This window comes from Nerophis ophidion, linkage group LG10, assembly GCF_033978795.1.
Source record: "Nerophis ophidion isolate RoL-2023_Sa linkage group LG10, RoL_Noph_v1.0, whole genome shotgun sequence".
Lineage (NCBI taxonomy): Eukaryota > Metazoa > Chordata > Actinopteri > Syngnathiformes > Syngnathidae > Nerophis > Nerophis ophidion.
Window position 1 is genome coordinate 31,708,369 of NC_084620.1, and position 13,933 is coordinate 31,722,301.

Genomic DNA, 13,933 nt, shown 5'->3' on the forward strand with positions numbered 1-13,933 from the left:
GTTTCTCCAAATGGCGATGTCATCTTCACAGGTCTGCTTTGATTAGCCTCCTGCCTCTTCTTTGGTGTATTTATTACATTAATTACTTCACACACTGCACAAAATAAATTGAAATTGTTTATTATTCCCAAAAGAAATGTGTTTCAGGGGAGGAATGTGAATATTAACCACTAAGTACCAGGTTAGTTTTCTATTAGTTAACCATAAATAAATGCAGTACTTATTCATCTATTTATTTTGCCTAACTTTCAACGCTGAAAAAAACAAACACAAAATACACAGTTCAAAATTGAATAGGCTGGATCTCAGGAAGCTATATAACATCCCGTTAATGTAGGGTGTCTACTACCTAAACTGTAAAGGCATTACTTGGTGGCAGGCGATAATTGTACAGCTGATGTTTGGTCTTGAATGTTAAAAGCAGGTGTGGAAGTTGTTCTTTCCAGAAGCAGTTAGACTACTGCGCTCAGATGGTGCACTGTAGGGATGTACACTAATCTCACACCCACCACCAATACCACCGCACACCCCATCTCTGCTCGAACGACACTTAATTTGCAGACTTGTCCCAACGGTGCTAAACTGGGCTTTTATTTGGTTTGGTGTCATTGTTTTTTACATTTTCTTTGCACTACAGCATCACATGATCTATTCTTTGTTTCTATTTATTCTATTGTATTTATAGTTTACCCATATTAACTCATGCTATTTATAACCTACCATGTAAATATCCTATTCTATTAAAATCATACTAATATGAAACCCAATGTTGTAACAATATTGGTAAGGAGCAAACTGCTAAGTCAGCATTGATAGCAATTATGAGTTCATTACAGTACAGAAACCGTAACAAACATGACTTTCACATCAACAGCTGACTAGCAAAACATTTTAAAGTGCATGCAGAGATAAATACACTTGGACAACTTTTAGTATTTCGGATGCGGCTACTTTCATTTTGTGGACTTACCCTAAAATCCACATTATGAATTTGCCTGCAAGCCACAGTTGTTAACGTCATTGGTTTTTAACTGGGTGCAAAATCAGATCCCGGCGGGTTTTGGTTTTTGTAGCTCGGCTACTGGAGGAGATTGCAGATAATATAAAAGAAATAATAATTGGAACATTTAGTGAGACCATATCAACACTTTGTGCCTTATTTCATTATGCTTGATTGCAAAAGAAACGGGCATGTATCTATGGTGATATAAGGTACGTCCACCATGGCAACCTTTCTCCTTCTTTACCTTTTTACTTTAGAATTGGCTGTGCCTCCAGGGTGAATCCTAGCTCGCTCCCGCACGCCAAGAGCTTTAATTCCGAGTTTGACGTCAGCATCCATTTCCATTAGGGCCATCAGTGCTCACTCTGAGCCCCATTGATCGTGTCAGATTTAACGTGCTCCATCAGGACAAATGGATGATGATGTTCTTAGTTATGTCTTCGCTGCTATTTGAGCAGGTGAAATTCTTGAAATGTGAAGTTTTGAATAATTGAAGAGAGCTTTCGCTGAAGCGGCTGGCAGATGTCATCTGTTGGTTCATGCTTCACATTCTTAAACAGACAAGAGTTCTGCATTTTTGAGTGTACAGTAGGTACCCGCTATTTTAATTGAATACAAAGCCCTTAAAAAGCTCTATAAATGCCTCTGGGAGCAATTAAACATATTTTGAATAAATCGTACTTATTAAAAAACAATTATAGGAATACAGAATTGTTCTTACCAACCGTCTTGTCTAAGCAAGTGTTTAGTAAATTGCTTTATTGTCCCAACTCTTTTTACACTGCGCTTTCATCCTTATTTACCATAATTCATCTATCGATCCATCTTCTTCCGCTTATTTGAGGTCGGGTCACGGGGGTAGCAGCCTAAGCAGGGAAGCCCAGACTTCCTTCTCCCCAGCCACTTCGTCCAGCTCCTCCCGGGGGATCTTGAGGCATTCCCAGGCCAGCCGAAAGACATAGTCATCCCAACGTGTCCTGGGTCTTCCCCTTGGCCTCCTACCGGTCGGAGGTGCCCGAAACACCTCCTTAGGGAGGCGTTTGGGTGGCATCCTTACCAGATGCCCGAACCACCTCATCTGGCTCCTCTCGATGTGGAAGAGCAGCGGCTTTACTTTGAGCTCCTCCTGGATGACAGAGCTTCCCACCCTATCTCTAAGAGAGAGCCCCGCCACCCGACGGAGGAAGCTCATTTCGGCCGCTTGTACCCATGATCTTGTCCTTTCGGTCAAAACCCAAAGCTCATGACCATAGGTGAGGATGGGAACTTAGATCGACTGGTAAATTGAGACCTTTGCCTTCCGGCTCAGTTCCTTCTTCACCACAACAGATCGGTACAGCGTCCGCATTACTTAAGACGCCGCACCGATCCGCCTGTTGACCTCACAATCCACTTTTTCCTCACTCGTGAACAAGACTCCAAGGTACTTGAACTCCTCCACTTGGGGCAAGATATCCTCCCCAACCCAGAGATGGCACTCCACCCTTTTCCGGAAGAGAACCATGAATTCGGACTTGGCTGCTGATTCTCATCCCAGTCGCATCACACTCTGCTGCGAACTGAGCTGAAGATCCCGCCCAGATGAAGCCATCAGGACCACATCATCTGCAAAAATCAGAGACCTAATCCTGCTGCCACCAAACCGGAACCCCTCAACGCCCTGACCGCGCCGAGAAATTCTGTCCGTAAAAGTTATGAACAGAATCGGTGACAAAAGTCAGCCTTGGCGGAGTCCAACCTTCACTGGAAACAAGTCCGACTTACCATAATAAAATCTAAATATTTACAAGTTAAAGCAGAGAAAAAAAATGAAAGCCAAACCAGGAATCTGCTAGAGTTATCCATTTGTTTGGGTCCCTGTATTGAATCCTTGGAGATGTAGACGGGGCTGTATATTTATATGGACACATGCAGGTCTTTATTATTTTATACCTTCATCCATATTGCATCATGAGCGTGAACTCAAACTGAACCCCTGCTTTGTATAAACAACATCATATTTCTCGCTGTCACCCAGGCGCGTCCCTACGAATTTTAAAATAACACAAAAAGGAAATGGAGTCATAAGATCGTTTACACACGGAGATGCTTGAGCCTCCAGCGCTGTTAAGTCTTAATTAATGCAAATTAAGATTTTCTTAATGATGTATGCGTTAGATTTGTTATTGCTCTTTCCGTCTGAAATGCCTTGTTTGGAGGGAAGCACCCATGAGGAACATTGCCGCCAACAGTTGCGACAACTGGGGAGCTAATTAGCGCCTTAGCCGACCTTGTTGGCTCCTATTCAATCCCATACAGCTTAATTTCAACCACGAAAACAGTTACGTCAAGGCACCTGTCATACAAAGCCTTCCATTCTTAAAAAATGTCACGATTACGCAGCAAAATAACATCTCCATTTTCTAAAAATAAAAAATATATACAAAAGATAAACCTTCAGGAGTCTGGCACAATGTTTTGCAAGCCGAAACCTTACAAAGACGCCACAATCAATACTTTAATCCTGTGGGTTCTTTTTAAAAGTTTGCAGTGTGGAGGATTACTGAAAAATGTTTCTCTTACAGGAAATAAAATAAAAAGTTTTTGTTTCTAGGGATGAAATTGATTTATTAAAAGGTTAAATGAGAAGTGTTCCCCTCTTTAGACAAAACATGGCTCAAAACACCTAAACTGGGATTGATTGGCATTTTATTTTTAATTGAACACATCCCAAGGTCAACCTTAGAAGGTGTGACTAAACTTTCTCCTTGTGCTTTTTTAATTTTTTTTTTTTTTTTTTTTCACTAGAACGACTGAGAATCTTCAAGACTGACCTTGTGCATGCAGGCTTGTTCCACACGATGATCCGAACAGCGCTGGGTGAGGGTGAGTGCATACCAACTCAAATAAAAGTACATTTATTGTGTATATAGTGTCTTCTTAGCCTTGATGTTTACATGTTACAGTAATCCCTCGGTAATCGCTGTTATTTGGTTCATAAAGCAGGAATCATTAATTATAAACTGAACATTATCATAGCTAGAACATAAATACCTGTTCAGGACCTTTCTAAGTACATGTTTCAACATTATGAGATCCTCTAAACATGCACTGACACTATCTATTCACCTTCACACACTATAATCCAGTATAGTAATGCTCTCTGAGGCTGAGCCTATCAGTGGCCACTTTTCTGAACAGCATGCTCAGATTGGTTTGGTGTCATCCAGTGGCCAAAACTATAGTAGTATTGATCTGTATATACATTGTGTACCATTTTTTATATTTATATATACATATATATATATATATATATATATATATATATATATATATATATATATATATATATATATATATATATATATATATATATATATATATATATATATATATATATATATATCTGTGGGTTTGATAGTTAGCCATTTAGTGAGTAAACTCATTTAGTCAATTTGCAAATTAACTGTGTGGTGCCCCCAGGTTAAAACTAGTTCTTGAATCACAAAACCTCAAACCAGTGAAGTTTGCACATTGTGTAAATCTTAAATAAAAACAGAATACAATGATTTGCAAATCCTTTTCAACCTGTATCAAATTGAATAGACTGCAAAGACAAGATACTTAATGTTCGAAATGGAAAACTGATTTTTTTGCAAATATTAGCTCATTTGGAATTTGATGTCTGAAACCTGTTTCAAAAAAGTTGGCACACATAGCAAAAAAGACTGAGAACGTTGAGGCATGCTCATCCAACACTTAATGAGAACATCCCTCTGGTAAACATGCGAATTGAGAACAGGTGGGTGCCATGATTGTGTAAAACCAGCCTCCATGAAATGCTCAGTCATTCACAAACAAAGATGGGGCGAGGGTCACCATTTTGTGAACAAATGCATGAGCAAAATGTCCAACAGTTTAAGAAAAACATTTGTCAATAAGCTATTGCAAGGAATTTAGGGATTTCACCATCTTCGGTCTGTATTATCATCAAAAGGTTCAGAAAATCTGGAGAAATCACTGCACGTAAGTGATGATATCACGGACTTTGGATCCCTCAGGCGGTACTGCATCAAAAAGCACATCATTGTGTAAGAGATATCACCACATGGGCTCAGGAACACTTCAGAAAACCACTGTCAGTATCAATAGTCTGTCGCTACATCTGTAAGTGCATGTTAAAACTTACTATGCAAAGCCAAAGCCCTTTATCAACAACACCCAGAAACGCTGCCAGCTTCGCTGGGCCCGAGCTCATCTAAGATTTCACCTTGTAAACACCACACAGATCCATCTCTGTTTTTTGATATATAACACTACAATGGAAAATATATTTATAGAGCAGTGGTTCCCAACCTGAGTTCGATCGAACCCTAGGGGTTCGGTGAGTCAGCCTCAGGGGTTCGGCGGAGCCTGCGCCGCGGAGGTCGAGACACACCAAACTCATCATGTAAATAAAAAATCCTCCCTATCGGCGTATTATAGATGTCCTTAAACAATGTTCTCTCTAATTTTCCATCTGATTTACAGATGTGTAATTTGTTGTGAGTTCATGTGTTCGTTTTGCTCTTTGAACAAGGGGATGTTCATGCACGGTTCATTTTGTGCACCAGTAAAAAACACATAACTGTCTTGAATTACAATTTAATTACAATTAATTAATTTATTTTTTCACTAAAGGGTTCGGTGAACGCGCATATGAAATTGGTGGGGTTCGGTACATCCAATAAGGTTAAGAACCACTCTTATAGAGGTAGAGCACAGACCTTTGACATGGTACTGTACATCATATCATGATTTATATCACATCGAATTTATCATATGAATTAATACAATAAATTAGCATATTAAGTGTGTGTGCAGTTAAACCAGATAGACGTGGATGCCACGCAAATGCAGAGCAATGGATTGATGTCAGACGGTGACTACAGACCTGTCAGAGCTGGCAATCTTACTTTTGAGCAACATTATGGATTATTATATTACTTAAATGTTTCACTTTTTTCAGTGGTTTAATATTGGCATGTGGATTATTAGATTGCGTGACACTGGACTTTGAGGGTCTTTTGAGGAGGAAATACTGTTGTGTTACAAACTTTTGTGTGGTGTTGTTTTCTTATTTGTGATTATTCCACACTGGTTATTACATTCTAGGGCCAGGCAATATGGCAAAAATAAATCCCATACAATCTCTTAATATCACAATATTTTTTACATTGTTTTTAACCTGCCAGTTTTGTAGCATATGTACTAAAAACCAAATAACACTTAATTAACATTCTAAGTGCATGAAAAAAGCTGACAAAATTACAAATAAATTTGAGTTAATATATTTTCATGTAAAAGAAATGTTACGCCTGTTCGGGTTCAATTCCCTCGAGGATGCGTCCAAATTGAACACAGCAAAGGTAAGGTTTAACTATTTATTTGAATAACAAAAAGGTGCTCGAGAACAAAAATACTGGAGTTAAGAAAAGGCAAACAAAAGACGCTAGCATGAAAGCTAGGATAAACAAATAGTAAACTAAACTGGCACATAGGCACACAAAGGGGAAAACAAAACATTTAGCATAAGAGCTAAGAATGAATAAAATTGCGCAGCGTGAAAGCTCGCGAGAATAATACAGAAATTGCATGTAAGCAAAAGCCCAAAGCAGATGTACCGTTGTGTATGAACAAATTAGAGTCCCAGGCAGAAGAATGAAAAGAGGAAGGCTTATAAAGGGAAGGTGATTATTTGTAGCAGGTGTACGGGACCGTGAGTAGCAGGTGAACTAATGAGTGACTCATTTAGTCAATTTGCAAATTAACTGTGTGGTGCCCCCAGTTTAAAACCAGTTCTTGAATTACAAAACCCCAAACCAGTGAAATTTGCACATTGTGTAAATCTTAAATAAAAACAGAACAAACAGGAATTAAGAGGTAGAATGACGGAGTGATACAACAATGGAAACAATAAACAATAATATGAGAAGATCCGAGTATGGATCTTAACAAGAAAGATGGATCAGTTAATATTTCAGCAGTTGTGGTCCGACTATATTATTAATTATCATGAATTTACCAATCAAAATGTTTAATCTGTGGTTGTGTCCACAACTGCCTGCAGGTGTGTTATGGCCACAAGTAGTCATATTTGCAAAAGAAACACATCACCTTATACTTAGAAGTATTTTGGGAAATGTTCAGCTTTGTATTTTAGAGATAGTTTGGTAGTTTGAGGTGGCCGTGTGTCCCAGAGGCAAGCACAGAAATGGCCCCAGAAGGGTGCACCATGCAGGGCTGAGTAGAGAAAGCAGGCCCCTGGCTGACACGGCTTCATGGAGGTGAGTGTTTGTCAAGTTGTATGTTTTGGGGTTTTTTTTGCTCTCAATGACTACATCTCAGTCACATTTTGACAATTTCCGCGACTTTCCGCATTTAGACTCTGTTTTTAGCAAACATTGATTCTGACGGCTATTCCAATGACACCTAAATCTATGATTCAGTTTACTTCCGCCAACCTAAAAATGGGGCGGTAAAAGGTCAACTACGATTGGCTGTTCCGCAGTATCTATTTTTGTGCTTTGCAGCAGTGCCTGAATGAATGATTTAGCGCGCATGACATAATTACGACGGCCAGCTGAATAAAAAAAGTATTGATAGCAGTGTCAATTATATTAGTATAGAATTTGTCCAGAAGTTTCATGGTCTGCTTGGATTACAAACCAGTACCTCAAAATACCGGTACTCGGTATACATCCCTAGTTAATAGTTAGTTAGCAACATAACTCCAAAAATTATAAGCAAATGTGATATTCTCTGTGTGTGTATGGCAGGGGTCGGCCACCCAAAACGTTGAAAGAGCCACATTGGAGCTAAAATACAAAAAAATAGTTTGTCTTGAGCCGCAAAAAATTATAGGCCGTATGTAAGTTTAATCATAAAGACAACACATGACGTAAGTGTCTATATTAGCTGTAATAGCCTACTATCAAAATGACTATAAAAGTCTTATATAAGTGTAATAACGAAGACAACACATAATGTCTGTTAGCTCTAATAGCCTACTATCAAAATGGCTATGTGTTGCAAGCTGACGCAAATCTTTCTTCACACAAATTTACAAATGTAATATTTATTCTACACATTTTTACAACATCATAAACTATTAGTAAATTAGAGGCTATTCAGAAGGTGAGATAACTCCAGGAAATTACTGGCTTTTAATGGCCAAAGCTACAGATGTTTGTGTCCAAGTTAAAGGAAATGGCATGCTGTCTTCTTTTAAAAGATTTATTACAATCTTTGGCAAGCTAGTTAACGTTTGCTGTGGTCTGGAACAACATGGCACACAAACTTCTATCTGAAATGCAGCCAATATTGTATACAGATAATGTGTCACGAGACATGCAAAACTAAATTATATACAAAGAAGATGAAAGTAAAGTTTATTAAATGAGCTGAAATATACCTACAAATGAGGCATAATGATGCAATATGTACATACAGCTAGCCTAAATAGCATGTTAGCATTGATTATCTTGTAGTCATGGACTGACGAAATATACCTGATAAGCAATCCAACAAATCAATAACATCAACAAATTGCACCTTTGTGCATTCATGCACAGCATGAAACTTTTGGTGGACAAAATGAGACAAACAAGGACTGAAAGATTTTACATGTAAACAAACTGTCGCGTCACAGCCCACACTATGGTGAGTTCAAGAACTGCCGAAATCAGTAGGACAAAATGACGTTCACCAAATCCTCTCATCAGTGAAGCATACACACAAACATATTAAACAGTGGGCTTTCTAGCAATTGGGAAGGTTTGTGTCATCCATCCAACCATTTCCTACCGCTTGTCCCTTCGTTTGTGTCATGTTTGTCCTCAAACAAAAAACATACTACAACAACGACAAAAAAATCCTCATGTTTTTCCATTTTCAATTCTTTTTTAAAAATATTCTAGGGAGCCACTATGACTAATATATTTTTTTAACCTGCCTGCCGACTGTACATTTTGGGGTCACACCACCAGCCACCATTTGCAACCTTAAAGAAAAAGTTAACCTTTATTACTAGCATTTTGGAATGATGCAACTCAATAGCACTTATTTCAGAATGTGTGCCCACATCCGCTATTACACTGTTCACTTTTCAGTCAGCAATTGAACACTAAGGGCTTGATCTACTAAGTTTCTGGCATATTGAAACAGGGGCAAACTTGATTGCTCAAAACTGGAGTGATCGGTTTTAAGGGCCAGCAGAGGGTCCATCTGAATACATAGAAAAACACATTCAGTTTGTTGGCTTGGATGTAAAAGCAAGTGATCATCTTCATGTCCTACCGCACAAGTCCCTAAAGCCTGTTCTCAAAAACACGGGGCTACCCGGTAGAAGTAGTAAGTACACAAGAGCGGATGTGTACTGAGCGAACAGAAATGTAGAGATGAAGACGTTTGCAACAGGAATGAAAGTGAAGCAGTGACAATAACCAGAATACGACGATCTTAAAGTACGACAAGGAACACATAGCCTTTTAAATTCACCGTAACTACAGTAGGAAGAGGAAAGACCAGTTTGTTTTACGCCTTTGTACTAGCCTTTGCAACATCCTATCTCAATGTTTTTTCTACTATTGCTACAGTAAAAATAAATAAATAAATAAATACATTTAAAAAATACAGATTCCAATTTAACAGGAGAAAGTCAAACACAAATACACGTAGACGGAGTAAATATTGATAGGGTAAAAACAAACACATTTTTGGGTTTACTAATAGATACAATTAATTGGAAATCTCACGTACAAAATATACAACAGAGTAGCAAGAATCACATAAATAATGAACAAAGAAAAATATGTTCTAGACCAAAAATCACTTCATAGAGTCTACTGCTCGCTAGTATTACCATATCTGAGTTATTGTGTAGAAATATGGGGAAACAACTACTAATGTGCACTTCATTCACTAACGGTTTTACGAAAAAGATCAATTAGAATGTAGGATATAGACAACATACAAAAACTATTTATTTAATCACAATTATCTAAATTCAACGATTTGGCACATTTGCAAACAACTAAAATTACATATAAAGCAAACTATAACCCGCTACCCAAGAATGTACAACAATTCTTCAGAACAAAGGAGGAGAAATATAACCTTGGAAGAAAATCTAATTTAAAACATTCGTATGCTCGTACAACACTTAAAAACTTTAGTATATCGATATTTGGAATTCAATTATGGAATGGATTAACCAAAGAAATCCAACAAAGCACCAATATGATTCACTTTAAGAGACTGTTCAAACTACAGGTATTCACAAAGTACACAGAACAAGAATTATGATGAAAATCTTGATTGCTATTGTATAAAAAGGGGTAAGATTAAATAAGCTCTGTTTCTTCCTACTCCTTTTCAGACGTGCTGTAATGAAACAACTGAAATTGTATGATGCATTACATTGTATCGTATGCATTTTCGACAAACTGAAACAGAACTGAACTGAACAATAAACATTGATTTTCTACGGAGTTAAGAGTAGCAATATCAAGTTTGAAGCCCAAATTTGAAAGGAAGTGCAGTGCCAAAAGGGCTCACTGCGGCCACTAAATAGGTGCACAATCATCTGTTCCTGTTGTTGTAGGACACTGATTCTCAAATGGGGCTACTTGAAGGTATGTCAAGGGGTACGTGAGATTTTTTTGAAATATTCTAAAATTGGCAACAATTCAAGAATCCTTTATAAATATATCTGTCATGATCCGCTACTTGGATCATGTCATATTCTGTTTTTGTTCCGTCTTGGTATCGTGTTTTGTTATTTGTCTTCCTTAGTTTCTGGTGGCACTTCGTGTTTTGTTCTGTTGTCATAGTTACGAATTAGTGTCACCTGCCTCTTGATGTTTTACACGCTTTGTAATTACTCTCCTTATTTAAGCCTGCCTTTTCTGTTGATTCGACCTCGCAATCTAGTTTCTGTTCCGTACAACAGGTGACGACGCTGTTTCCAAATTGTGGTAAAAAAAAATATTTCTTGTTCTTGTTAGCTTCCACGCTATTCCGTTGTTTATTCCCTAACTCATATGCTAGCGCTTTTAGTTCTTTCTAGCTCCCATGCTAGTTCTGTTCGTTTTGCCTTTAGTGCCTTGTGCAACTGTTTCTGTTCTTGGTCTGTTTTATAGTATAAATAAATAATCATTTCTTACCTTCACGCTGTGTCCAGTCCGACTGCATAATAGAGGGAACGAACCCACACCACGATGCCAGCTAACCGTCACAATATCAATTGAGTAATACTTCAACAAAATATGAATATAAGTTCATAAACTGTGAAAAGAAATGCAACAATGAAATATTCAGTGTTGACAGCTAGACTTTTGTGAACATGTTCCATGAATATTGACGTTAAAGATTTATTTTTTTGTGAAGAAATGTTTAGAATTAAGTTGATGAATCCAGATGGATCTCTATTACAATCCCCAAAGAGGGCACTTTAAGTTGATGATTACTTTTATGTGTAGAAATCTTTATTTATAATTGAATCACTTGTTTATTTTTCAACAATTTTTTAGTTATTTTTATATCTTTATTTCCAAATAGTTCAAGAAAGACCATTACAAATGAGCAATATTTTGCACTGTTATAAATTTTAATAAATCAGAAACTGAGGACATGGTGCTGTATTTTACTTCTTTGTCTCTTTTTTTCAACCAAAAATGCTTTGGTCTGATTAGGGGGTACTTGAATTAAAATAATGTTCACAAGGGGTACATCACTGAAAAAAGGTTGAAAACCAATGTTGTAGGAGATTGTCTGTATATTTGGCAACTCCATCAAATTGAATGTGTTCATAATAAACAGACACATGCTGTGAAAAATAGTTTCAAAGAACTAGTTCAGATGAATTGTGTTTCATGAAAATAAAAATGGATGTATAGTAGTTGACAGTGTGAAATGTTTCAGAGTTCAAGGCTTTTTTAAAGTGTTTTCTTAATACACTACATGTTCAAGGAAGGTAAATGCTAATATGCACGTCCATCCCTTCTCATAATCTACAACATGAGCAATATTCTTTCAAATGTTGTCTAAACAAACAAAATCAAACCGTTGCTCTTTCTGAAAATGATTAATCCGACAAATGACCCGTATGTACTTTTTTAAAACATTTACATATTCAAGTTAAAGTACCACTGAGAGTCACTCACACACTAGCTGTGGTGAAATTACTCTCTCAATTTGACCAACCCCCTTGTTCCATCACCTGGGAGGTGAGGGGAGGAGTGAGCAGCAGCTGTGGCCGCACTCGAGAATCATTTTGTGATTTGACCCCCAATTCCAACCCTTGATACTAAGTACCAAGCAGGGAGGTAATGGGTCCCATTGTCATAGTCTTTAGTCCGACTCGAAGTCTTAGGTATGACTCTTACTGTGTTATGTTTGTAAAAATGCACAACTCAGTGAATCATTTGCACTTTTTTTGAGTCGGAATCTTTTAAAACTTAACATGGAAATTAGTTTAAGTTTTTGCAGTTGTTATCTTAGCCTATTTTATTCATATGAATATTTGATCACAAACTGATTACTCTTAGACTAACTTTAGTCATGATCCGTGGTCCGGATCATGTTTTTGTTTTGTTCTGTTAGTTTTAGACTTCATTAGTTTCTGTTTGCGTCGCACCGTTTATGCCAAGTACGTTTTGTTCGTTTCATGCCATAGCCTATGCTAAGTCCTAGCTTCTCGTGTTTTAGGCACGCTTGCCTTTTTTGTTCTTTGCCTATATTTTTGTAGTTGGTTTATTTATGTTTAATAAATCTAATCCTACCCCCACGCCTTCAGTGTTGCGTTCCGGGAAAACAATCCTCGCACTAAGCTGCGTAAACCCCCGCCTTATGACAACTTTATTTACTCACAAGGGAAATTGTTCCACATAGTAGCCCAGTTTCAGAGGGAAAGGGTAAGGATGGAAAGGATAATGTAGGTATTAAGGAGACTAAATATGTACCATGGTAGCAATACAAAATATAACATATACTGTATTTTTTGGAGTTTAAGTCGCTCCGGAGTATAAGTCGCATCTGCCGAAAATGCATAATAAAGAAGGAAAAAACATATATAAGTCGCACTGGAGTAAAAGTCGCATTTTTGGGGGAAATGTATTTGAAAAAACCTCACACCAAGAATAAACATTTGAAAGGCAATTCAAAATAAATAAAGAATAGTGAACAACAGGCTGAATAAGTGTACGTTATATAAATGATAAAATGGGTTGTACTTGTATAGCGCTTTTCTACCTTCAAAGCGCTTTGACACTACTTCCACATTTACCCATTCACACACACATTCACACACTGATGGAGGGAGCTGCCTTGCAAGGCGCCAACCAGCACCCATCAGGAGCAAGGGTGAAGTGTCTTGCTCAGGACACAACGGACGTGACGAGGTTGGTGCTGGGTGGGATTTGAACCAGGGACCCTCTGGTTGCGCACGGCCACTCTCCCACTGCGCCATATGACGCATAAATAACCAACTGAGAAGGTGCCTGGTATGTTAACGTAAGATATTATGGTATGAGTCATTCAAATAACTATAACATACAAAACATGCTATACGTTTACCAAACAATCTGTCACTCCTTTTTGCTAAATCCCATGAAATCTTATACGTCTAGTCTCTTACGTGAATGTTCTAAATAATATTATTTGATATTTTACGGTAATGTGTTAATAATCAATCAATGTTTATTTATATAGCCCCAAATCACAAATGTCTCAAAGGACTGCACAAATCATTACGACTACAACATCCTCGGAAGAACCCACAAAAGGGCAAGGAAAACTCACACCCAGTGGGCAGGGATAATTCACATCCAGTGGGACGCCAGTGACAATGCTGACTATGAGAAACCTTGGAGAGGACCTCAGATGTGGGCAACCCCCCCCCCTCTAGGGGAC

At 37.8% G+C, this 13,933-nt stretch overlaps 1 protein-coding gene across 5 annotated transcripts in view; it reads left to right on the forward strand.

The window, feature by feature from the left end:
- Positions 1–13,933, forward strand: part of htr2cl1 (5-hydroxytryptamine (serotonin) receptor 2C, G protein-coupled-like 1) — a 225,008-nt gene that overhangs the window by 123,259 nt on the left and 87,816 nt on the right. For all 5 annotated transcript variants that reach the window (XM_061913502.1, XM_061913506.1, XM_061913504.1 and 2 more), the window contains one exon: positions 3,791–3,868. The gene's annotated coding sequence lies outside the window, so the exon portion shown is untranslated. The remainder of the gene's footprint in view (positions 1–3,790; positions 3,869–13,933) is intronic.